Here is a 27,817-nt window from a genome sequence, read left to right on the forward strand (position 1 = left end):
TTGCATAAGTACACAACCCATACCATTTTGAGATGTATCACTATACACCACTTACTCTTTGTCCGATTCCGGTTATGCCAACATTTGTGCTTCCGTTTAAAATATTCTTTAAAGCTTTAAAACTCTCTTTACAATTCTCAGTCCAAACGAATGAAACATTCTTTCGCAAAAACTTGGTCAATGGATAAGCAATCATCGAAAAGTTTTTCACAAACCTTCGATAGTAACCAGTAAGCCCCAAGAAACTTCGGACCTCTGAAACATTCTTTGGAGGTTTTTTTCTTTCACTCCGATATTGCTTAATTTTTTTTATACATTATGTCGAGACAACATAACCAATAAAAGCAACTTCTGATAGCCAAAACTCACACTTTGACATTTTGGCATATAATTTTTTACCCTTAATTATCTCGAGCACAAAACGAATATGAACATCATGCTCTATCTTTGTATTCGAGTATACCCAAGTGTCCTTAATACAGACCACCTCAAATTAATCCAAGTAAAATTGAAATACTCGATTCATCAAGTCTGTGAATGCTACCTGAGCATTTTTCAACCAACCGGCATTACTACGAACTCGTAGTATCTACCATTTCCTGAAAACTATCTTTGGAACATCTTCCTCTTTAATCTTTAACTGGTGATATCCCATTCGAATATCAATTTTTTTTAAGAACATTGCTGCTCTTTTTTAAGCTGATCCACAAGTCATCAACCCTAAAAAGATGATACTTGTTCTTGATAGTTACTTTGTTTAACTATCAATAATCTATGCATAATCGCATATATTTTTTTATAACAACACCGGTTCACCCCAAGGTAAAATATTCGATCTAAAGCATCCTCAATCTATCAATTCTTGCAATTGGTTATTATTCTCTTAACTCAATTGCAACCATTCAATATGAACTCATACATACAAGATTAATGTCTTGATAACCATCAATATTAAATTCCACCTCTCAATCTGGAGGTAATCCAAATAATAAATCTAAAAGACATATAGAAATTCCCAAGTTATGGAAATATCATATGATCTTACTTCATATACTTGAGTATCTATTACCTTAGCTAGAAAAGCTATGCATCCTTTTTACATCATCTTAATCGTAACCATTGTTGACATTAGTGATGATTTCACTTTTTCATCAACCATTAACATTTTTAATTTCTCCGCATTTTTCTAAATTAATCGTTTCTTACGACCAATAACCCAACCTTATTGCAGAGACAACCAACTCATGATCAAAATGATATACAACTTGTTAATGTTGATCCCATAAGATTCACCGGTAACATAAGCTCCTGAATCTTTATCGAACATTTACTATTTGTCCGACTAACACTTATATCATGACCAAGACCTATGGGTCTTCCGTTATAATATCACTCGATATCAAGTAGAATTGAATATTTCTACTTTAGAATTCCTTATTTCATTCTTAAGGAAATATTTATAACTTTTCCAAATCCATAGAAATTATTCTTGAATAATTAAAACCTTTTCCATCTCCAAGGAAAGTCTTAATGTTCACATCGTTCAATAAGAAAACTTGATAAATTTGTAGCAATAACTTCATAGCAATTAATGCTAAAATCACACTAGTAAACAAATTTACTCCTTTTCTTATCATTACGAACTTGACACTTTTAATGTTCTTGAGAATCCATCTCAATCTAAACAATAATTCATTGAAGCATGGAAAGTTGGATAATCCATTTTCACATATTTACCTTCACAAGGTAACTCTATCCAATTTTATGGACTTGATATCCATTCTCAAACCAACTCATAACCATTTGATTTACTAATAATTCAACTTTCTTTAAATTTTTAGCAGAAATCATATTTACCGCTTACTCAATTTCTCTTACTCAAATCATCAATGATTTAAATAATTTAATGCTTAGCTTAAATATTTCTCACTTATTTAAGCTTACTTGAATAAACCTCAGAATCATCACATATTCAAAAATCTCCTTTGGATCCTCATCCGATGCCCTTCAAACTTTTAAATCAATTCTTCCACAAAATGGAGAAAAATCCTTTATAACATCCACCCTTCTAAGGTGTTTTATATAAGTCATATATGTTCCCTTTTTGTCGATTTCAATCTCGACATTCTTTTCAACATTTTCAACTTTCTAACCTTTGTCTTTAATTCCAACATCTGAACATAGTCAGAATTATCATACATTATTAAAAGTAACTTTACTCCCAATAAACATCATCACAGTATATATACAAATATCAGTAACTTTTGACATCCTAGTGGCATGTATACACTTTTTAACTCAAAAACAACCTCGGTTTAGTCCTAGAATCGGCTAAACCTGTAGCTCTGATGCCTATAAATGTAACACCCGTAACCCGTATAATTATACCTATACAGATTACAGATGTTATCCGAATTCTCGAAAACCATTACCTTTTCAAAATCGATTTAAAATTTATTTTTAAAGATAGTAAATAATATTATAAAATTATCATATCATAAAAATTTCGTTTCGTTGTAACCAATTTAATTCAAAATATTTTTATTTATGAATAGTGAATAGTACCCAAACAGTGAACAGTGAACAATGGGGGAATCGATTCCCTGTAGCAGGGGAATCGGTACCCCTTTAACAATCTGGAAATTAAGCTTAAAAATCGTGGTTACTGTTCATGCTACAGTAACTTCCGAAAATTTACATATAAATTCATAAAAATTAACCTTTCATCATTATAAAAGTTTCCAAAATTAATTCAACAAATAAATTGAACATTTTCAAATTACATGCCACTATCTAAAATCAAATTTCACAATAGGATGTCTTACTGATATTGAAATATACCTCTCGATGCTTGATGTCGTTCTGAACTCTTTATTCTTATTCTTTGCTTTTTACCTACGCGTGAAAATCATCACACGCTAAGTATAAACTTAGTGAGGCAATTTAAAACATTTAACAGTGCAATACAATTCATGCATGATTTTCAATATCAAATATCAAATTTCCATAAAATCATTTTACTAACATATCCAATATTTTACCATGATCAAAATAATATAAAATCTCTTACCATTTATCCCATAAGCTCGTAAGCTTATTTTACCAAAATACTTACCATTTAAATTCCATAAGCTCGTAAGCTTATTTTTCCTATATACTTGCCATTATTCCGTAAGCTCATAAGCTTATTTTCATGGTTACCATTTATTAACCAATAAAACAAATCCATAGCTAATAGCCTATATTAAACCTTGAGGACCCTGGGTATACGAGTAAAATACCTGCACCGTAGTGCTAAACCTGCACTAAGCTTACGCCATAGTGCTAATCCGGACAATACACATAAGGTCGTGCCCACCACCTACACTAAGCTTACGCTATAGTGATAATCCGGACATAAACCTGCACTTAGTGTCCTTACACACTATAGTGCTAATATAAACTTGCAGCTGCTATACTCTATGGCATGCCAACTATACCCTGTCCCTCAATGACTTACTTTGGGCATATAGTCTATTTGTATACAACTTGAAATTGATCCCCGTTTGTTTTAAACAAAACTAGATCCATAAATGAACACAATATATAAAAATAACCTCCAAATTATTTTTATATATTTTCTGATGAATTTTCAAACATACTGTAATTCTCAAAATCTAAACTGTTTTTCTTTAACCTCATCCTTATGTTCTTCATTAATTCATACAACCTCAAAATCATCAATAATCATCATCAATTTCAATAACCATAGTATAAACCCAAATTTCCAGAGTTGGGGATTTTGAAATCAAGCAAGATAGTCATGCAATATTGGTACCAAATGATAGCGTTTTTCGCAAATAACCATTTTCTATTCTCATCATACTCATAATCCTAAAGAAATTGTTTGAAAAATTAAATTAAAGCTTGCTCTTACCTTTGAAGAAGCTCACGACTGGCTGGAGAAGAAGAGAGCAAATTTGGATGAAATTTAGGAAACATTTCATCTTAATTTAGATTATATCTAACTTTAAATGAATATAAAATTCATTTAATTGGAATAAGACTAAATCACCCTTAATGAATCTTCTTATTTACCAAAAAACCAATCCATCTGATTATTATCATATTACAAAGTCAAACATAAATTATTTTGACTTTGACTTCTGAAATTCACCTTGAAGTTTCCAATCTTGCGTTTTAGTCACTAAATTCCACTGTTTCAGTTAAATCTAAAAATTTGCACATTTCCAGACCAAATTTCTCTGATCCAAAATATTACAATAATATTTCCAACCATTTTATAACATCCTTCAAATTTTTGTAACATTCCAATTCGATTCGAATTTCCGATTCCTTATCGACTTTAACCCTTTCTAATTTTTCTTTACTAAAATTCCAAATTCCAAAAATATGATTTCTATAAAACTCCACTCTCAAGAGTAAACCATCATTTATGGAATAAATTTTTTTTAGGAAATTTATCACTTAATTCCCTAAACTTTTATGAAGTTTTATACTTTGACCATCAAACTTTCAAAATTTTCATTTTGGTCATTGTCTAAATTTTTGGGGTATTACACAAAGTACTACAGTAATCAGCCTTATATTTGGGATTCATAGCGAGGAATGTCAGGTGAGTGCATTTAATTATGTACATACATGTTACAATAGCTATAGTTGTAGAAATAATTAATGTTAGTATGGTGATTACCAAATGGCACTTTGTGTGCAAAATGTTAAGAAATTTATACTAAGTGTATGAATTTCAATACAGGCCACTTCGTGTGCTAACGTGATAAGAATTTCATAATGAGTGTATGAATTTCTATATTGGGAACCTTTTGTGCTAAAGGATAAGAAATTCATACTAAGTGTATGAATTTTAGTATGGGAAATATATGGGTATAAACATAAGAACTACATAATAAGGAAATGGTTGATAAATGATGATATTAGCACTAGGGATGTAAATTATGGAATACAAATTGAATTGAAAGATCGAATGAGAGATGAAAATTGTCAGAAGTTTATAATAGAAGATGAATTATCGTAATTGTATTGCCTGAGTAATCCATGTAAATTATAGTAAAGTTAAGGTATTAGTGCACTGGCGGTATGGGAATAAACCATAGAATGTATAATGAGGGAAAGGGTAAATGGATATGATGAATGATTATTATAGTAGAGACTGCTTTAAAATAAACGATTAAGAGGCCTAACTGTGCATATGACAGAAAGGTGTCATTTATGCCAGTTAGATGAAAGACTAAGTATCTTTGAGGCCTAACTGTGCATATGACAGAAAGGTGTCATTTATACCAGTTAGATGAACGACTAAGTGTCTTTGAAGACTAATTGTGCATATGACAGAAAGGTGTCATTTATGCCAATTAGATGAAATACTAAGTGTCTCTGAGGCATAACTGTGCATATGACAGAAAAGTGTGATTTATACCAGTTAGATGAAAGACTAAGTGTCTTTGAGGCCTAACTGTGCATATGACAGAAACGTGTCATTTATGCCAGTTAGATTAAAAACCTAAGTGTCTTTGAGGCCTAACTATGCATATGACAGAAATGTGTCAATCATGCCAGTTAGATGAACGGTTATGTACCGTTGAGTAAAAGAAAAATAGCTTAGCTGTGCAATTGACATAAAGGTGTCAATCATGTCAGTTAGATGAACAGTTAAGTACCGTTGAGTAAAATAAAAATGGCCTAGTTGTGTAATTGACGAAAGTTGTCAAAATGCCAGTTAGATGAACGGTTAAGTACCATTGAGTAAAAAAATGGCCTCGCTGTGCAATTGACAGAAAGGTGTCAATCGTGCACATTAGATGAACAATTAAGTACCGTTGAGTAAAAGAAAAATAGCCTAGTTGTGTAATTGACAGAAAGGTGTCAATCATGCCAGTTAAATGAGCGGTTAAGTACCGTTGAGTAAGAGAAAATGGACTAACTGTGCTTTGGCAGAAAGGTGTCAATTATGCAGTTAGACGAACGTTAAACAATGTTGAATAATAGAAAAAAGAAATATTAGTGTATTGTTATATGAAGGGATGATATATATATATATACATATGATACAACAATGCATAAGGATATAAATGAATGTTATAACGGAATAGGTAAACAGAATATCAGAGGCATGAAAGGATGTCATAAATGAAAGGTATAATAATGTATAAAAAGAATGTAAGGATGATAAAATTGAAATGCATAAAGGTTTATTGTAATGATGAATGGAGACTATCAATGAAAATAAAGAATAATGACTAAAGAGATAAATGGAAAGAAAATTTTTAATGTAGATAAGTATGCTAGGCATACAAAAAGAATTAAGAAAAATGTGAATGAAAAATGGTTTAAATAAGAAGTATGGGATAATTAAAGAATAAACGATTTAGTATGAAATAAATAAAGGTGACATATTTATGTATATTCAAAGGTGATGTTATAATATTTTGTCTCACTAAGTAATTAGTTAACGTGTGTTTATTTCACGCGTAGGTTGAATACAACTGAGTAAGGAGATCTTTGGGCATCCAGTCAGAGTCACCTTATCAGTAATAATATGACATACCTGATTACTTTTGTATATTTATTTGGCATGTTATAGAGTTTAGTAAAAACACTATAATCAATATTTAGATTAAACGGTTATAAAATGATGAAGTGGTTGAACATCTCTTTTTGTTTTTTTTAAATTAATATTTGTTTCTTTTAAGTGAGTTAAATGTTTTAGAAAATACAACAAAATTTTTCATGCTTTCGTATTAAGAACATTATTATTTGTACATCTGTGTCTCATATATGTATGAGTATACGGGAGATGGGTGTTACAGTTACCTTCTCTAAGTTCCTTAAATAATCGATACTACTTGTTGGGAGTGTGCAAATTTAACTAGTTTGTCAGGAGATTATCGATACTCAGTTAAGGGGTATTGATACTGCTCATTGGGTACTAATACTCAAAAGCATAGTGTCGATACTCGGGGATTTGATCAGATTCGAGTTACCAATTTTGATGTCGGTACTCATAGAAGTATCAATACTCCAAGTAGGGGTATTGATACCAAGGTATTTTTTAAAACATCAAATGCAATTTTGGTATCGATACTCATGGGAGTATCGATACTGAGGGTAGCGTATCGATACTCTTGGTAGGAGTATAATTATTGGAGTATTTTTCCAAACATTGAATGTAATTTTGGTACCAATAGTTGGGGAAGAATCAATACTTTAAGAAAATAATTATCGATACTCAAGGAGTATCAAAGCCATCGTGAGTGTTGGGCTATAAGCCTATCTTGAATTAGAAAGAGGGAAAATGGGGCTTTTGTTGAGGGGAAACTCACTTATAATGGTTACAAGTGGAAACCTTAATAATTATATGATAACATAAGGTCATAATGACGTAATATTCCATAAGACTTCTACCTATGTTTGATGCTCAGGAAACGAGGAGGACACTAGAGTCACTTGTAAACCAGATTCATTGTAGAGTGACTAGTGTTTATTTTATTCTATTTTTTATGATTAAATACTCATTGTTTGTTCATTATTATTGTTGATTTGGGTGTTTTTACATGATTTATATGCAGGGCAATGATTTCTTTCAAATGTGCTTAAAAGGCCTGAAAGCTGCACTTTTTTTCCTAAAATCAAGGGTGGAACAATGGGCATGAAATGCTGACGTGGCAGTGAGTCAGTAGCTTCTAGATGGTCAAGTCAGTTGCTTCCAATCAGTAGCTTCTAGAAGATGGATGGATAGATGGAGCATTTCAAGCAATTTAAAATTTTAGGGTTTATCTTTTTATTTTTAGGATTTAAATTTAAATAATTATCTTTTATTTTTCAGCTTATTTTTATGGGTTTTAGATGGATATAAATACCCCTTGGGGTAAGCATAATGGATTCATCTTTTATTTATTTCTTTAGTTCAATAAAAAAAATTCTTCTATTTTCGTTTTCTTTAATTTTGTTTCAAGCCGAGGGCTAAAGCGATTACTCGATTCCAACATGAGAATAAAAAATAGTTGAATAACTTATGAATATATCTCTCAATATTTATACCTATTTTTAAAATCAAAACAGTTTTCAAAATCAAAGATTGACTTTGATCAAGATGTTGTTGCAATTAAATGTGTGGGAGGATGGACCCGCTTATTGAAAGCACATTCGACTTCTTGGGAACACACATAGCAAGATTACCTTGATAAGAAGGAAAAGAGATCATAATTAGTAGTTATTGAAACAACAATGTATTCGGTATACAAAGAAGAGTCATAATGATTACCCTTGTAGACAAAGTAACCGACGTGAATCCCGAAGGGAAAATCTAATTCGATTATAAAAGGAAATTGAGTCAAAGTGAAAGCCTAAGGTTGATTTTACCATATTGAATTTTCTTTTAAACTTTCTTTTAAATTTCTTTTTAATCTTCTTTGAAATCTTTTTATTTTTCTTTCTTCTATTTAATTTCTCTTCATCTATAAATCCCCGCCATTACTCAAATTCTACTTTATCCACTTCTTTGCTTAAAGATTAAACAAAGCATGAATAAATTAGTAAGTTTCCTTAGTCTCTGTGGGATCGACCCTTACATCTATTTCACTACGTTAAATTTCCTTTATTTATTATTTGAGAAGAATAAATTATTTTGACGCGAGAAAATGACCTTGTCAAAATTTGTGCCGTTGCCTGGGACTAATGACAAGTTACTGTTTAATTTCTTTTTGATTTATATCAGGAAGTGGAGGAAGTAGCACTCTCAGAATCTGTAGTGGAAACTAGGTCATCGAACTAACGACGTTAAACAATAGCGCTCATGGGAGGCAACCCATATTTTAAATTTAATCGTTTCTAGTTTAATTTTTTTTTTCAATTTACTTAGTTTGGTAATTTTTTTATTTTATTATTCCCATCAATTATAATTTTTATTTTAAATTTTTAGGTAACTGTTTTTCCTACTTGAATTTTAATCATGGACGAATCGAGAATTGTTTGAATCGAAAGAAAAAAATGACAGAAACTAGACCCCAAGGTGTGAAGAGATTGTGTAGCAGCGAAAAAAAGAAGAATCATTCCGAAAAAAGGAAGAAATTTTTTGAAATACACTATTCAAACAGTGCATAAAAAAATTGTTTTGGTTTGAACAGTGTAGAAAAATACATATCAGATTCGAACAATGTAGATAAATAGATTTGGTTCGAATTGTGCCGAAAAATTTGAACAAAAAAGTGCAGAAAAAATAAATCACATATTCGAATGAGCAAAAAAATAGTGAAGAAAATGTGAAACTGATCGAACAATAAAAAAAAGAAGTGCATTTTTGGTTCGAACAGTGAGGGAAAAAAGAGGAAATGATAAAGCTTGATTGAGTTATTTTCTTGAGTCTACTTCCTTTTAAATATCAAAATGATCTATTATTTTCTTATTTTTGTTTCACATAAAATTTTAATATATCTTTAGGTAGCTTCTCGATCGGACATTCTGTTCTACAAAAAGTTCATCACGTCAAACAAAGTCGTCACTAGATCGGGAAGTATTCTTTTTTCCCTCTCTTATACTTTGATTTTGAATTGCGTTTTGAGACAAAATGATTAAGTGAGAGGGAGGGATTGCATGTTGATTTTCGCCTCGCTTGTCAAATGATTGAACTTAAGATATCTTGATCTTGATATGTTGAGTTGTTTGTTGCATATTCTTGTATTTATTTGATAACTTTAATCTTTTTCGATGAATTCTTTAATATTGCTTTGAGTTGAACATTGGATGCATGATAGTTAATTGGCATAGCGTTTATGAAAATTTTGACATTCAATGGTTTATTGGTTGAATTGATGCTACACTTGATACATTGAGCCAATTTTTTGAGCTTTGAGCCTATTGAGCATACATGTTTCATTCTTGCTCTTTTTTTTATTTGTGTGTACCAAACTTGTTTTTAGCATTTTAGATTTGTCGTGGAACACTAGTTGAGACTAGATGATTGAATTTGATGTTTTTAGTACGATAGAGGCATTTAGGATTAACCCTTTCATTACCCAAAAAGCCTACCCTTTAATTTATCCCCTAATAAACCATATTTTAGCCTATTTCCCTTTGTTTGATTTTCACCTGACCAAATTAAATTCGAAGCCTTTCTTTTTATTTTTCCTTCTTTTTTGACACCCTTGCCAAGACTTGAGATCTTGTATCATTATTGTCCCACGAAGAAAAAAAAGGAAACAAAAAAACATTTTCGTAAAAAAATAGTACACTATTAACTAATTCGAACAAAAAAAAGGAAAAGTGTAAAAATAAAAAAAAAAGGAAAAAAAGACCCTTTGTACGAGTGAAAAGAAAAAGAAGAAGGAAAATCGATTGTTTCAATTGCCTTTCATCTATTATTTTTACTTGTTTTATTTTTCATTGTGCTTCATAGTTCGTGGAATGTTCCTAATTTTTTTGACCTCTTGTTTTGGCATTTTAAACCTTTCTTTTCAGCCTTTTCCCCTGCCCATACCTTATCCACATTACAACCTAGATTAAAGACCTCTTAACTTTTGCATCTTATTCAATTTAAAGTAGTTGAGATTGAATTTAATCACAAGCTTATGGTAATGCTTTGTCTTGTTTTGGCTTGAGCGTTTCTTTGTCCTTAACAACTTGAGTGAAATAATTGAATCCTTTGTGAGGGTATTGAGTCTTGCATCATGAGATTAGTGAGCTATCATAATGTCTTGTTTTAATTTAACTTATTTCCTAGCTTTGCCACATGCTTGATTGTTTTCTAATTTCAATTCACTGTCTTCATTATGGTTCATCGGATGATTAAAGTATGATGTGAGTTATAGAATGGCAACTATTGATTTTGGCATGTTGATTAAGATATGTTTGAGGATAAGCATTAGATAAGTGAGGGGGAATTTGACTAGTGTTTATTTTGTGCTACTTTTTATGATTAAATACTCCTCGTTTGTTCATTATTATTGGTGATTTAGGCGTTTTTACATGATTTCTGTGTAGGGAAATGATTTCTGGAAAATGTGTTTAAAAGGCTTAAAAATGGTACTTTTTGTTCTTGAATCAAGACTGGAACAGTGGGCATGAAATGTTGACATGGCAGTGAGTCAGCAGCTTCTAGAAGGTCCAGTCAATAGCGTCCAGTTAACAACTTCTAGAAGATGTGTGGACATCTAGAGCATTTCAAGCAATTTAAAATTCAAGTTTTTAGTATTTATCTTTTTATTTCTAGGATTGAAATTTAAATAATTATCTTTTATTTTCAGCCTATTTTTAGTGTTTTTAGAAGGCTACAAATAACCATTAGGGTAAGTCTAATGGATTCATCCTTTCTTTCTTTAGTTTAATAAAAATTCATTTCTTCTATTTTCATTTTCTTTAATTTTCTTTCAAGCTAAGGGCTAAAGCGATTACTCAATTCCAACCTGAGAATTGAAAAACACTTGAATAGCTTCAAAATATCTCTCTCAATCTCTATGCTTATTTTCAAAATCAAATATTGACTTTGGTTAAGATGTTGTTGTAATTAAATGTGTGGGAGGAATGATCGGCTTATTGAAAGCATATTCTACTTCTTGGGAACACACTTGACAAGATTTCCTTGCTAAGAGGGAATTGAGATCAGAATTAGTAGTTATTGAAACAACAATCTGAGTCGGTCTTCACGAACTTAAATGGATATTGATCTAAGACAATTGATGTTGATCATATCAATTTTCGAAGGCTGAATCAAAGATTGTCTTAGGTATTCAGTATACAAAGAAGAGTCACGAGGATTGCCCTTGAAGACAAAGTAACGAACGTGAATCTCGAAGGGAAAATCTAATTCAATGATTCGAAGGAAATTTAGTCAAAGCGAAAGCCTAAAGTTGATTTTACCATATTGAATATTATTTTAAACTTTATTTTTAAATTTCTTTTTATTCTTCTTTGAAATCTTTTTATTTTTCTTTCTTCTATTTTATTTTTTTCATCTATAAATCCCCACCATTACTCAAATTATACTTCATCCACTTATTGGCGTAAATATTAAACAAAGCACGAATAAATCAGGAAGTTTCCTTAGTCTATGTTGGTTTGACCCTTACTTCTATTTTACTACGTTAAATTTCCTTTATTTATTATTTGGGATGAATGAATTATTTTGACGTGAAAAACAACCTCATCAAATTAGAGGGGGATTTTGAAGAATTGAAGTGACGTAATAAAATTGATTGAAATAAAATAAAGTGGTAAAATTCAATTGGTATAAATCAACATTGGGCTAAAGCTTTTGCCCCGATTTAAATCAATCATCGAATAGGATTTTACGTTCGGGCTCACGCTGATTACAGTCTATAGGGAACAACCCCTATAACTTATTTTTCTTTCAAATGAATTAAGAATCTAAAATCTATCTTTAGATCTCTATTCTTTGAGAGTTAACAGTGTCAACCACTTTATAATTCAATACTTTAAAATTGGAAAAACCCAACTTGAATTCTATCATCTCAATTGAGAATCTAACCCGATTTAAGTTTCCCTTAGCGGACCGTTGCTAAGTGTGTTAATAGGAAGTCGAATGTGCCACAGATCGATCCTTCTTCCTAACTATTAATCGAAACCGAAATTAAATTCCAACGTGCACTTTCGAAATGAAATTGCCTTGATTATAAAAGGATGGTCGATTGTCGATTCTTGATTTCCAAACACTGAAAATATAACCTTGGACGGTATGAAGCGCTTTTCAATTCTCACGACTTAGCATCGATTCATTACTTTAGCACTTGGCTATAGAAAACTTAGCTAAGCATGATATAAACCATACATAACATTTTGAAAGAAAAATAAATTAACTTGAATTTAAAATAAAAGGAAAGAAAAACTTTTATAAATCTAAAGAAAGAAAGAAACAAGAGAGTTTGAAAATGACTGAATACTCAAGTGATGAATTAAATTTGCTTTGAGGCTTACCCCAATGGGGTATTTATAGTCCTTGAAAACCCTACAAAATAATATTAAAAAAATATAATTCTTAAAGATAAAAATAAGATAAATCCTAAATTAAAATAAAAAGTCGGCTAAGTCTCCTTCTTCACGCCACTACTTATTAGATCTTCTAGAAGTTGCTGACTGGACCTTCTAGAAGTTGTTGACTGGGTATCACATCAGCTGCCATGTCATTACTACATCATTGCGACATCAATTTCCTCATCCGTCGCTGACTAGATACCATGTCGGGTGTGTCATGTCCCAAGTCATGCACATTAATTCGGGCATTAATCAAGAAAAATAAAAAATTGGACGATTTCGTTGTTATTAGAATAATTTTTGGAATTCAATGTCCTGCATCGAAAATGAATGAAAAGGCCCAATTTAGAAACTAAAATTATATAATCAAGGAGAAATTAATCATAAAATAATGTACAATTTAAACACTAATCAATTTCCCCCTCACTTATTCAATGCTTGTCCTCAAGCATTTCTCAATTATCATGCTAAAAATCTCAAGTTGCCAACTTCAATTCTATAGAATTTCTAAGATTTCTTAGCATATTCAACCAAGAAAATGTCAAAGTTCAAGATCAACCAAACAAGGCATAGCTAATTAATTGTAAATCAATCATGACATTTCAGTTATCCGTCAATTTCAAAGAATACAAGACTTAGCTCCTCACATGGGTTCACTCTTTTCGCTCAAGTGTTTCAGGTGGAAGAATCATTCAAGCTTAAACTAATCAACACATTACCATCGATTTGTAACTAAATCTAATTTATAACACCCATTTCCTGTATACATTTTCGTACATAAGTCATATGTGTCACATGACTTTTAAAAACTTTCACCCATTTGTAAAAGCCATAAAAAATTTTGTTTTGAAATTTAAAACAAAGCATTTTAGTACAACAATAAAACGGTGGTTGAAACATATTATCGAAATTATCACTTTAAATTCATTCCATAGAATTTTTCTAAATTTTTTATTACATGCCAACAATTTTCAAAGTAAACAGGATTGTCCTACTATTACTAATGAGAGTCAACCTTAGATTGATGATAACTGCTACTGCACCCCTTACCCGACTAGTCTTTGCTTTTACCTACTCGTGAAATCAACACACGTTAAGTATTTACTTAGTGAGACATAATATTGTAAAGAATTTGCAATTTATAGATAAGTATCCCATGACTATTTAAAGAGGAATTTAATCGCATATTCTATAAGGATCAGATAAATCCTTCTCAGTTAAACCTGATTTCTTTCATACAATCATAAAAATTATTCTTAGTAGGCCCATCATAATTGTCATTCTTTATACTTTCCCAATTATTCTTTATTTCCTCTATGTACTTAAATGAGAAAGTAATGTACATGTATTGTACCAAAGTACCAAATGGTGCTTTATCTTTTATAATTATCATGAGTGACACCTTATATCCTGTTAATACACCGTTATGTATTTTCATTTGTGGCATCCTTTCATGCCAACTATGCACTGTTCCTCATCTAACCTGCATTTGTGGCACCTTTCTACCAAGAGTGCACCTTTAGACATCTAACTTGCATTAATGGAACCTCTCTGCCAAATACACAACTAGGCATTTAGTCTTTTATCTCAAAGGCATTTAACATTTCATCTAACTAGCATTATTGGCACCTTTATACCAAATGCACATCTAGGCAATTAATCATTTATTTTAAAACCGTTTATACCCTAAAGATTATTCATTACTTTCAAGTCATTATCATTTCATTGACATGCACACATAGTGCCAATACGATCATTCATAAACATATTATGAATTCCGTGAGTTGCACATATAGTGCCTAAATGGTTGTTTATCAATATATGATGAATTATGTGGGTTGCACACTTAGTGCCTAAACAGTTGTTCATCAACATATGATGAATTTTGTGGGTTGCACACATAGTTCCTAAATGCTTGTTCATCAATATATTATGAATTCCGTGGGTTGCACATTTAGTGCCTAAACGGTTGTTCATCAACATATGATGAATTCTATGGGTTACACACATAGTTCCTAAATGGTTGTTCATCAAAATATTATGAATTCCATGGGTTGCACACTTAGTGCCTAAACGGTTGTTCATCAGCATATGATTAATTCTGTGGGTTGCACACATAATGCCTAAACGGTTGTTCATTAACATATGATGATTCCATGGGTTGCACACTTATTGTCTAAACAATTGTTCATCAACATATGATGAATTCCATGGGTTGCACACATAGTGCCTAAATGGTTGTTCATCAACATATTATGAATTTCATGGGTTGCAAACTTAGTGCCTATAGTACACATAGTACTGATATAAAATTGTAACATATAATTTTAACAACACATATTTATAACTCTTATAGTACATGATAAATGCACTCACCCGATATGCTGTAGTGATATCCAACTACTTTGAAACTTTGTCCTTGCCCTTTTTCTTGCTTGACTTGGGAGTTTGATTTCGATATACTCAAACATCCATTAAAGACACATACCATACCAATTTTTAGTATATTCCCTAACATTTATACTTTAACAATACTCAAAAGTACTATTATTAAGTTTTCTATAACAATTTCAACACATCTTAAAATTCCTGACTCAATAGTATCGGTACCCCTACTATGGTATCGATACTTCTATATTGTGGTACCGATACTCCCTTTCAGTATTGATACCATTTCTACATTATGGATCCATGGTATCTATACTTTTCTCTTTTTGGTATCGATACCCTATGAGTATCGATACTAATTGCATTAGTACCGATATTGTTCATCATATTTCGACCCATTTAAACCTATAGTATAGGTACTGTTCTATCAGTACCGATACCCTTACAAGATTTTTCGTGTTCTCATCCTGATTCTTACCCAAAGTATGTCAAATGTCCTTATGTTTACCCTCAATAATACTATTAAACTCTTCTTTACTTATCCTTACTAACTTTCCTTCATTTAGCTTCTTAAACCATCTAAAATCCCCCAAGAACATTTCCATCTAAGAATCATACCACTTTTTCTAACATGTTTTAAATCCCATCCAATGATTCTAATCTCTTATTTACTTATTTGACAAGTAAAATATACTAATAAACATCAATAAAAACTCATATTCTAATATATCTTTTAAAAAACCATTTTCTTAGATCTAAAATATTTCATCCATCTTATAGTTTTAATCTTATTTAACCCTTAAGATTACATATCACTTAAGGTTGCAAAAACAAACCATAATCGAAAGGATAAACTAATTAGATGAAGTTTACCTTTGGTTATGGAGGAGAGCACAAAGTCACGGGAAGAAGAAGTAAAGTAAATAACTTAACCTCTTTTGTTTTTAAATTTCCCTTTTCTTAAATCCCCATTAAAATTTGAGTTTTAAATTCGTTTCCTTTCAAATTGCCAAAAATACCCTTTCAATCATCCATCGCTACAATTTAATCTAAACCACTAATCTAAATCATTCTCATCTTTTATTATTTAATCAAATAAATCCTCAAATTTAAAATCTTTTCGATAAAGTTACTGACCTGATATTTGGAGTATTACAATTCTTCCCATAAGAAAATTCGTCCTCGAATTTAAAGACTTTATGCTTTTACCACAACACTTCAACTAAAGGAATCATTTTGTTGCACGATTACTTGATTTCTTGAGTCTAGATCTGTATTGGTTCTTTTTCATAATTCAAATCTAATTGATTCTCTATTTTCCTCAACGTAAAAACATGCGATGGATCTAATTGGTAATTAATAAGCAACGATACACGAAAAACATTATAGGTCTTGTCCATTTCGGGAAGCAAAAGATAATTGATAAAATCGCATAAGATTCAAAAGTTATCAGACTCAGTCCAAACCGCAATACTTTATTCCAAGGCGATACTTTCAAAAAAACTTTATCACCTTTTTGCTATTCAATCTCTTTTCTCTTAAGATCAACATAAAACTTTTGTCAATCAGAATCGATCTTAAAAATTATCTTGAGTAACTTTCATTTTATATTTTATTTCTTTCAATAATTCAGGTCCAACTAGATTTCGATCTTTTGACTCAAACAAATTTAATGGCGTTCACCCTTTACTCCCATATAAAGTTTTGTAAACAACCATCTTAATGTTCAACTTTTTCTCTAATAGTACATCTGACATTTTGCCAAATTTTTTCTTGATGGCTCTTTTCAAACCAGGCCACCCAACCGACTCTGTAATTCTTGGTATCTCCTGCTCCACCTAAATACATAGTCAATGGACTTAATACCTCAGAAAGAACATCTCTCTAAATTCTTAATTATCAGAAATACAAAGTCTCCCACGATCATACGAACATCCGTCGAACCTGACCTCAAAAGTCCTTAATCTCTTCATTTTCTACTTATAAAATTCTTATCAAGAATTTTTTTTATTTCCTTAGTAATTATGTTATCATATCTATTAAAAACATCAGTTTCATCTTTAATTCAGCCACATTGCTATTTTCATTCAACACTAATCGCACAACCACAACTCGCAAAATTGTAAAAGGTTTCCGACCCAGTACCTCTGTAACAACATTGCCTTTCCTGGAAGATAATCAATGATCACATCATAATCCTTTAAAGGTTCTGTCCATCTTTTTATATCTCAGGTTCAACTCTTTTTAAGTTCACAAGTACTTTAGGATTTTGTAATTAGCACAACTATAGCACCGCTCACCATACAGATAATGGCGTCAAATATTTTAAGGTAAAATCGACTGCTGCCAACTCTATATCAGACGTAAGGTAATTCCTCTTGTGAGTCTTTAACTTATTGAGGCATATGCCACAACCTTAGCATTTTTTGCATAAACACACTTCCTAAACTGTTAGGATATGCATCAGTAAAACCACCATATAATCCTTACCCAACTCAAGTTGTATAAACAATGGTGCCTCAATTAAAATCCTCTTTAGTATTTCGAAACTCTATTGACCTTCTTTGTTCTACAAAAGGCACATCTTTCTTTAAAATTTTGGTTAGCAGCAAAGCTAACATCGAAAAGTTCTTCACTAACCTTCGATAGTAACTAGCAAGCCCCCAAAGAAATATTAACTTTAGCATCATTCTTTAGGAGTATCCAATTTACTACAACATGAGTTTCTCTTAGGATCTACTCTTATACCTTATGTCGAATAACCTGGCCAAAGAAAGCAATCTCTGCTAACCAGAATTTCACATTTGTATAGTTTGGCATACAATTTCTTCTCTCGAAGAGTCTTATTTAACTGTAAAAAATTCATGCATAACCACATAGATTTATCTTTCTTTTCGCTAATAAGACAAATACTCCCCGAGATGAAATACTCAGGCTGATAAAACATCGATCCATCAACTCTTGTAATTGAGCCTCTAATTCTCTTGACTCGCTTAAGTTATTTGATACGAAATAAGAGAAACATGTTCAATACCTTAATAACCATGAACTTTGAATTCCACCTCTCGATCTGGAGGTAACCCAATAAATTTATCTGAAAAGACATCTATAAATTCCCAAATTTTGTCAAATTATCAAACAATTATACTTTAATTATTTGAGTATCTATTACATTACCCAGAAAAGTTATATATTCATATATTTCTGACATCATTTTCTTCAAAATCATTATCGATATCACCTTGAGCAATGATTTTACTTTCTATCTAAAAACTATAATTTCCATACCATCTGCATCTTTCTGAATTCATCATCTTTGGAGACAAACAACTTATACCCAATATGATATTAACTCATCAAATGATAATTCCATCAGGTTCACCAGGAACATAGCCCCTGGAATATTTATCAAATGTTTACTACCTGTATAACTCACACTTGTGCCATGACCCATAAGGGTTTACCGCTTTCATCTCACTCGAGAATAAGTTGAATAGAATACTTTTATCTTAAAATCTTTATTTTCCTTCTTGAGGTAATCCGTGCAACTTTTTCAGATCCATTTAAAATATTCTCGAGCAATTGAAACATTTTCTATCTCAACTATGAAAGCTAATTATCCACATCATTTAATAAGATGACTTGACAACTTTGTAGCAATAACTTCATAATAGTTAATGCTAAAATTACACTAATAACCAAATTTACTCTTTTTCTTATCATTACGAACTTGACACTTTTCCAAGTTCTCAAGAATTAATCTCGATTCTAAATAATAATTTATTGAAGCATGAAATGAGTAGAAAATCCATTTTCACTCATTGCCTTCTAAAAGTAACTCTATTAAGTCCATAAAACTTAACATTTATTCTCAAACAAACTCAAAATCAGTGGATCCACTAATAACTAAACTTTCTATAAGCTTTTAGCGATCAATGCATTTACCTCTTACTCATTTTCTATTATTCAAATTAACACTACTTTAAACCATTTAATGTTTCACTTAAATAGTTCTCAACTATTTAAGCTTCCTGAAGAAATCTCAGAATCATCACTAAATTCAAAAATTTCCTATGGATCCACATCCGATTCAACTTTTTTGGGTCTATTTTGATCTCGACCTTCTTTTCAATATTATCTACTTTATTATATTTGTCCATAGTTTCCAACATCTATTAAGACATACATAATAATAACAATCAAGCTAATAATGAGTGACATCAATCACACTCTAATTGACACAGTATCAGTAACTTAGACAATCTTAATGACATGTAATCCCTTTTCCCCATTCAATTAAACTTGCTTTCGGCCGAGAATCCGCTAAACATGTATCTCTGATACCAATAAATGTAACACCCATTTTCCATATACGTTTTCGTACATAAGTCATAGGTGTCACATGACTTTTAAAAACTTTCACCCATTTGTAAAAGCCATAAAACTTTTTCTTCAAAATTTAAAACAAAACATTTTAGTACAACAATAAAACAGTCGTTGAAACATATTGCCAAAATTATCACTTTAAATACATTTCAGATTATTTTTTCTAAATTTTTTATTACATGCCAACAATTTTCAAAATAAACATGATTGTCCTACTATTAGTGATGAAAGTCAACCTTAGATTAATGATAGCTGCTACTGCACCCCTTACCCAACTAGTCTTTTCTTTTACCTACGCATGAAATCAACACACATTAAGTATTTACTTTGTGAGACATAATATTGTAAAGAATTTAGAATTTATACATAAGTATCCCATGACTATTTAAAGACGAATTTAATCGCATACTCCATAAGGATCAGATAAATTCTTCTCAATTAAACCATATTTCTTTCATACAATAATCAAAATTATTCTCAATAGGCCCAACATACCTATCCTTCTTTATACTTTCCCAATTGTTCTTTATTTTCTCTATGTACTTAAATGAGAAAGTAATGTACATGTATTGTACCAAAGTGCTAAATGGTCCTTTATCTTTTATAATTATCATGAACGACACCTTATATCCTATTAATACACCATTATGTATTTTTATTTGTGTGATTCTTTCATGCCAACTATGCACTGTTCCTCTTCTAACCTGCGTTAGTGGAACATTTCTGCTAATAGTGCACCGTTAGACATCTAACTTGCATCAATGACACCTTTCTTCCAAATACACAGCTAGGCATTTAGTCTTTCATCCCAAATACATTTAACCTTTCATCTAACTGGCATTATTGGCACCTTTATGCCAAATGCACAACTAGGCAGTTAATTTTTTATTTTAAAACATTTTATACCCTAAAAATTATTCATTACTTTCAAGTCATTATCATTTCGTTCAGATGCACACGTAGTGCCAATATGATCATTCATAAACATATTATGAATTTCGTGGGTTGTACACATAGTACCTAAATGGCTGTTCATCAACATATGATGAATTCCATGGGTTGCACACTTAGTACCTAAACGGTTGTTCATCAACATATGATGAATTCCGTGGGTTGCACACATAATGCCTAAATGCTTGTTCATCAACATATGATGAATTCGGTGGGTTGCACACTTAGTGCCTAAACGGTTGTTCATCAACATGTGATGAATTTCGTGGGTTGCACACATAGTGCCTAAACGGTTGTACATCAATATATGATGAATTTCGTGGGTTGCACACTTAGTGCCTAAACTGTTGTTCATTAACATATGATGAATTCTGTGGGTTGCACACATAGTGCCTAAACGGTTGTTCATCAACATATGATGAATTCTATGGGTTGCAAACTTAGTGCCTAAACGGTTGTTCATCTACATATAATGAATTTCGTGGGTTGCACACATAGTGCCTAAACGGTTGTTCATCAACATATAATGAATTCCATGGGTTGCAAACTTAGTGCCTATAGTACACATAGTACTGATATACAATTGTAACATATACTTTTAACAACACATTTATAACTCTTGCTGTACATAATAAATGTACTCAACTGATATGATGTAGTGATATCCAACTACTCTGCAACTTTTTCCTTGCTCTTTTTCTTACTGGACTCGGGTTCTTGATTTTGATTTACTAAAACATATATTAAAGACACATACCATATCAATTTTTCGTATATTCCCTAACATTTATACTTTAACATCACTCAAAAGCACTACTATTACATTTTCAATAACAATCTCAACCCATCTTAAAATTCATGGCTCAAAAGTATTGGTACCCTTACCATGGTATTGATACTTCTATACTATAGTATAGATACTCCCTTTCAGTATCAATACCATTTCTACATCTGGATCCATGGTATTGATACTTTTCTCTTTTTGGTATCAATATCTCATCGGTTTCGATACCCTTACCCATATTTTCCATTTTTTATCCTGATTCTTACCAAAATTTAGTCAAATTTTCTTATGTTTACCCTGAACAATACTATTAAACTCTTCTTTACTTATCCCTAATAACCTTCCTTCATTTTTCTTATTAAAACATCTAAAATCTCCCAAGAACAATTCCATCTAAGAGTCATACCAATTTTTCTAACATGTTTTTAATATCATCCAATTATTCTAATCTCTTATTTACTTCTTTGACAAGTCAAATATACGAATAAACATCAATAAAAACTCATATTCTAACATATCATTCAAAAACCCATTTTCTTAAATCTAAAATATTTCATCCATCTCCTAGTTTTAATCTTATTTAACACTTCCTTAAGCTTACATATCACTTAAGGTTGCAAAAACAAACCATAATCGAAAGGAAAAACTAATTTGATGAAGTTTACCTTTGGTTATAGAGGAAAGCACAAAGTCACATGAAGAAGAAGAAGAAGGAAAGTAAATAACTTAACCTCTTTTGTTTTTAACTTTCCCTTTTCTTTAATCCCCAATAAAATTTGAGTTTTAAATTCATTTCATTCAAAGGTCCAAAATGCCCTTTCAATAATCAATTGTTACAATTTAATCTAAACCACTAATCCAAATCATTTCTTATCTTTTATCATTTAATCAAATAAATCCTCAAATTAAAAATCTTTTCGATAAAGTCACTGACCTGATATTTGGGGTATTACATAAACTCCACTACTTAGTATGAAAATGATGCATTAATCAAGAGGACTTCAAAACGGGTTGTAATAAGGTTAAGGTTTGGGTACGATAAAGGCCAAACAATTCCAAAACAAGGAGAAAATTATTCCGAAAATTTATTCAAATGGAAGGGAAGGAAATTAAAGAAAGAAAAAACAAGAAATTCAACAAAGCTCAATTCACACTTTTTCTTCTTCTTCTTTCTCTCTCTCTCTATCTCTCTCTTGAAACATTGTATTTTCTCCCGCCGAGCCAAACTGCATTTTCTGCATCGACTTTTCTGCTCACTTGAATAAAAACTACACTATTTGATTTTTTCGATACTAAATTTCTATATTAGTCGAACCAAACTGCACTGGTTTATTTCTGTTGTTTGAGCTGGGTAAATTTCTAAACTATTTTCTTCGATTATGCACTGTATTTTTCAAATAATATTTTTTCGGAAAAAAAATTGAACTTGTTTTGAAAAAGGGTAACAAAAAGAGGAAAAATAAAATAGGCCTAGGTTAAAAAATGTGGTGAATCAAAGAAAATGATATATGACTCAAAGTGGTTAACTAGGGGAAAATAAAAAGGGTAAGCTATTTGTTTGGGAATAGAAGCGAGTTTAATCCTAATGCCTATATCACATCAAAGCATCATAATCAAAAGTGTAGTCTCAACAAGCATCGAGTTATAAGCTCTGGAATGCAATCAATTAATTTGGCACACTCAATTGAAACAAATAGCAAGAATAAAAGATATGATCATTAGGCTCAAAACTCACACGAAAAGCTTATTGAACTAAGTCATGCATCCAATTCAATCAATGAATTCATGAAATTACCACAAAAAAATTACCTAAAAAAATCATGCCATGCTATCTTGAATTATTAATTTAACAATAACATGCTTGAACTCATAAATAAACACAAAGAAATTAAATCAAACTAAAGATCGACAACAAAAAAATCAACAATTCAAATCAAGAATTAACTCAATTTCAATCACAAAGAATAAGCAAAGGCTAATTTGATTTCTAATTATACTCCCTCACTTAAAATCATATTGCCCTAATATGAACAATAAATGTAAAATGCAAAATAGAGAAGGTGAAAATAAACCCCGATCAATCTCGGTCGTGGCCGCGACCACATCTAAAAGGTCTCGGGTGATGGTATGAAAGTATCTCGATAATGTTGGTCTTGATGGAGTCTAGTCAGCCATGCACCTCATGTATTTCATTATGCACATTCTAGGGTGGATGATCATCTGGTGCCACGGGTTGAGTAGTCTTCTGAAGGAATACACGCTCGTTTCGTGGTGTAATCAAACCGAGAGGGAAAATGTGCGGTGCACTGGGAGTTTTGACAAGTAGTCTCATCGAATCCAAACACCTAGCATCCAAAGGATCCATTGAAAAAGAATAAGTAAATTGATTAGAATCAAACATTAACAAAAATTAACGAGATGTAATGCTAGTAATGTAGGGTCTGAGAATTAATGGGCGATCAGAACGCACAGCATGCTCAAAGGTGCGCGAACCTAAAACCCAAATTTACCTTCACACTAGTTTGCATACACCATAAAAAAATAATTCAACCATACTTAGTGAGGACATAGTTTCATTAAGCCCAAAATAATTATATGCAAGGAACTAGTATATGTAGCGGAGGGTGGAATTATGAATATGCCATTCGTTGGTGTTGTGTGCATTGTAGGTTGCACCGAGAAAACCAGTAAGTCCTTCGTATGCCACATCTATGTCGAAGTCCTGCGGAATCTCCTGTAAAATGGTTAGAAAAAGCATGGTCCATGACATCCATCATGAACCCATAGAAAAATTAAAATATGCTAAGGACTGAACGAAATGTTTTCCAAGTAATTTAAATGAAATTAAACTCGACGTTTTATTAGAGGCTATACGATTTTACAAAAATGTAAAAGTCATATAAAACTCAAAAACCAATTCGCAATAAGTAGCATATCGAAATTTAGAATAAGAATGACAACCAATTGCATCAAAATAATTCATGAAAGAATCACACAAATGCAAGGAATCGAGTGTGATCAATAATATACTTACAAACTTGGAACTTACGGTGTCAAATAATGTTAAATCGCCAAGCCTCTTCATCATCAAAGTTGAGATGACCTTGAAGTACTTTCTTGGCCAGTACAGAGAATGTGCACCCTCTTTGATGATGCTCGTCATAACTTGGGTAAATGATGGTGAATGTTGTTGCTAGTCGTGGTTTTGACTAGAGGAATACGTCAGCACGGGGCTTGGTTGTGGCGAAAAATTTAGAAATTCGAAAGCGAAGTAATCTGAAAAACGAAAAAAAGTATGCCCTATTAGAAAGGTTGGATATCGAGAGGAGTAGAATTTACCTCGGATTGTTTGATAGGAGTTGAATGAGTGACATCATATATCAATTGTAAATGGCTCCCAAATGGTCTAGATGGACCGACTGAACCATGTAGAGACATCATAAAATCGGATGAATGACGAGCATATGAGGATGACACTGGCTCGAGTGTGGGCGAGCAAGCATGTTGTTGTCGCATACGTCTCCCTCCATGTAAAGCGGATGGGTGAGGAATGAGAGTTGGTTATGGCAATGAGTCATAGCTAAAGAATAAAAGAAATTACAATAATAATATTGACGTTCGGCGGTGACAAAATAGTAAGGGCATGGCAATGCTCGGCTAACAATGGTGAGGTGGGACATCATCAATGGTGTTTGATGGTTGCAAAGTTTCAGCCGATTAATAAAAAAGGGGAAAGGCTAATTTTTTTAGGTATTTCATGTGGGTTAGGAGTTTAAAGGCTTGTTAAATTTAATTGGAAATGGGTTTTGGTGATAAGGTTTTCGATTTTGAATAGGGGAAGGATAAATGAGTAATAATGGGAAAAGGTCATCAAATCCAAATATGTTTGATGGTGATTTTGAGGGAATGTTGGGTGGCAAGGGGATAAATTTGGGGTTTGAGTTACGCTAACATGTGCTGGCCACACTTGCTACTATCGTGTTCCGAACTCCTTTACTTTAATGAAACGATTCGCTCAATGGTTGGGGAGATTGAGCTGTTTCCTTCCATGATTTTTACTCTGAAATTAGCCTTAAATTCGACCGACTCCTTCTTGATTAAAATAATTCTTCTCTTCGTCTTTGTCCAAACTTAAATTAAAATGCTTGGGGAACCTACAAAATTCAAATTAAGAATTAAAAACATAAAATAAACAAGGAACAAAAAAAATTGAAAACTAAAAATTGAAAATAAATTAAAAAGAAACGAATTAAAAGAAAACGAAATGGGTTACCTCCCATCAAGTTCTATTGTTTAAGTCGTTAGCTTGACGACCCGATTTTAAAGCATGGGTTCTTCCAATTCAATATCGGATGAATGATGAGCAAATGAGGACGACACTGGCTCGAGTGTGGGTGAGCAAGCATGCGGTTGTCGCGTACGTATCCCTCCATGTTAAGCGGATGGTTGAGGAATGAGAGTGGGTTATGGCAATGAGTCATAGCTACTCAGAATGTCGATCACTAGAGGAGCGATGAAACGACATCGGCCACCACCGAGATTAACTGGTGGGCAAGATGGATTGCCTGACTGGTTCACCAACTTTCCTTATCAGCTAAAGAAGAAAAGAAATTATAGCAATAATATTGACGTTCGGCGATGACAAAACGGTAAGGGCATGGCGATGCTCGACTAACAACGGTGAGGTGGAATTGTGTCAATGGTGTTTGATGATTGCAAGGTTTTAGCCGATTAATAAAAAGAAGGGGAAATGCTAATTTTTTTAGGTATTTCATGTGGTTTAGGAATTTGAAGGCTTGTTGAATTTAATTAGAAATGAGTTTTGGTGACAAGGTTTTTGATTTTGAAAAGGGGAAGGATAAAGGAGTAATAATGGGAAAAGGTTATCAAATCCAAATGTGTTTGATGGTGATTATGACGGAATGTTGGGTGGAAATGGGATAAATTTGGGGTTTGAGTTGCGCTAACATTCGTTGGCCACACTTGTTGCTATCGTGTGCCGAACTCCTTTACTTTAATGAAACAATTTGCTCAATGCTTGGGCAGATAGAGCTGTTAACTTCCATGATTTTTACTCTGAAATTGGCCTTAAATTCAACCGACTCCTGCTTGATTGAAATAATTCTTCGCTTCGTCTTTGTCTAAACTGGAATTAAAATGCTTGGGGAACCTATAAAATTCAAGTTAAGAATTAAAAAAATAAAATAAACAAGGAACAAAAATAAAAATAAAAAATTGAAAATAAATTAAAAAGAAACGAATTAAAAGAAAACGAAATGGGATATCTCCCATCAAACTCTATTATTTAACGGCGTTAGCTCGACGACCCGATTTTAAAGCGTGGGTTCTTCCAATTCAATATCCTTGAATAATTCAACCGAAGTGTTTCATAATATGACTTTAACCTATGGCCTTTTACTTTAAATAGAGTTCCTAAATTATCTTCGATTTGTACTACGCCATAAGGAAAAACCTGAGTCACTGTAAATGGTTCGAGCCACTTTGATCAAAGTTTACCTGAAAAATACTTAAGTTTAGAATTAAATAACAAAAATTTTGATTAACATTAAATAATTTAAAGGATATCCTTTGATCATGGAACTCTTTCGTCTTTAGTTTTAAAATTTCGGCACTATCGTTAATGTTTCGTCGAATTTCTTCCAACTCTTGAATGTGTAGCTTACGAGCTTCTCCAATTGATTCCATTTTCATATTGCATTTCCTCATCAGCCAATAGGCTCAATGTTCTAGTTCAATTGACAAATGTTATGGTTTACCAAAAACAAGGCGGTATGGAGACATCCAAATCGACCCTTTATAAGCGGTTCGATATGGATAAAGCACATCGGGTAACTTTAATCTCCAATCCTTCCGATCTAACTTGACAATCTTTTCTAAAATCACCTTAATTTCGAGATTCGACACTTCTGCTTACCTATTTGTTTGCGATTGATAATCGCCTCGATAATGCGATTGATGAAATGGGTCCCCTGTCGCTGATAATCGCCCTTGATGTACCAAACCTAGAAAAAATATTTTTTTAAGAAAATTCACAGTATTATCGCATCATTATTGTGGGTTTTTTCGCTTCAACCCATTTTGAAACATAGTTTACAACGAGAATAATATAAGTTTTACCAAAAGATCAAACAAAATGACCCATATAATCAAGACCCCATATGTAAAGGTTTCACATATATGGGTTGGATTTAAAGGAATTTCATTTCTAAGACTTAGATTACCTATTCATTGACACTTTTTACATGATTTACAATGAAAATAAGCATCTCTAAAAATATTTGGCCA

This window comes from Hibiscus syriacus, unplaced genomic scaffold (genome assembly GCF_006381635.1).
Source record: "Hibiscus syriacus cultivar Baekdansim isolate YM2019G1 unplaced genomic scaffold, ASM638163v2 tig00003454_pilon, whole genome shotgun sequence".
NCBI lineage: Eukaryota > Viridiplantae > Streptophyta > Magnoliopsida > Malvales > Malvaceae > Hibiscus > Hibiscus syriacus.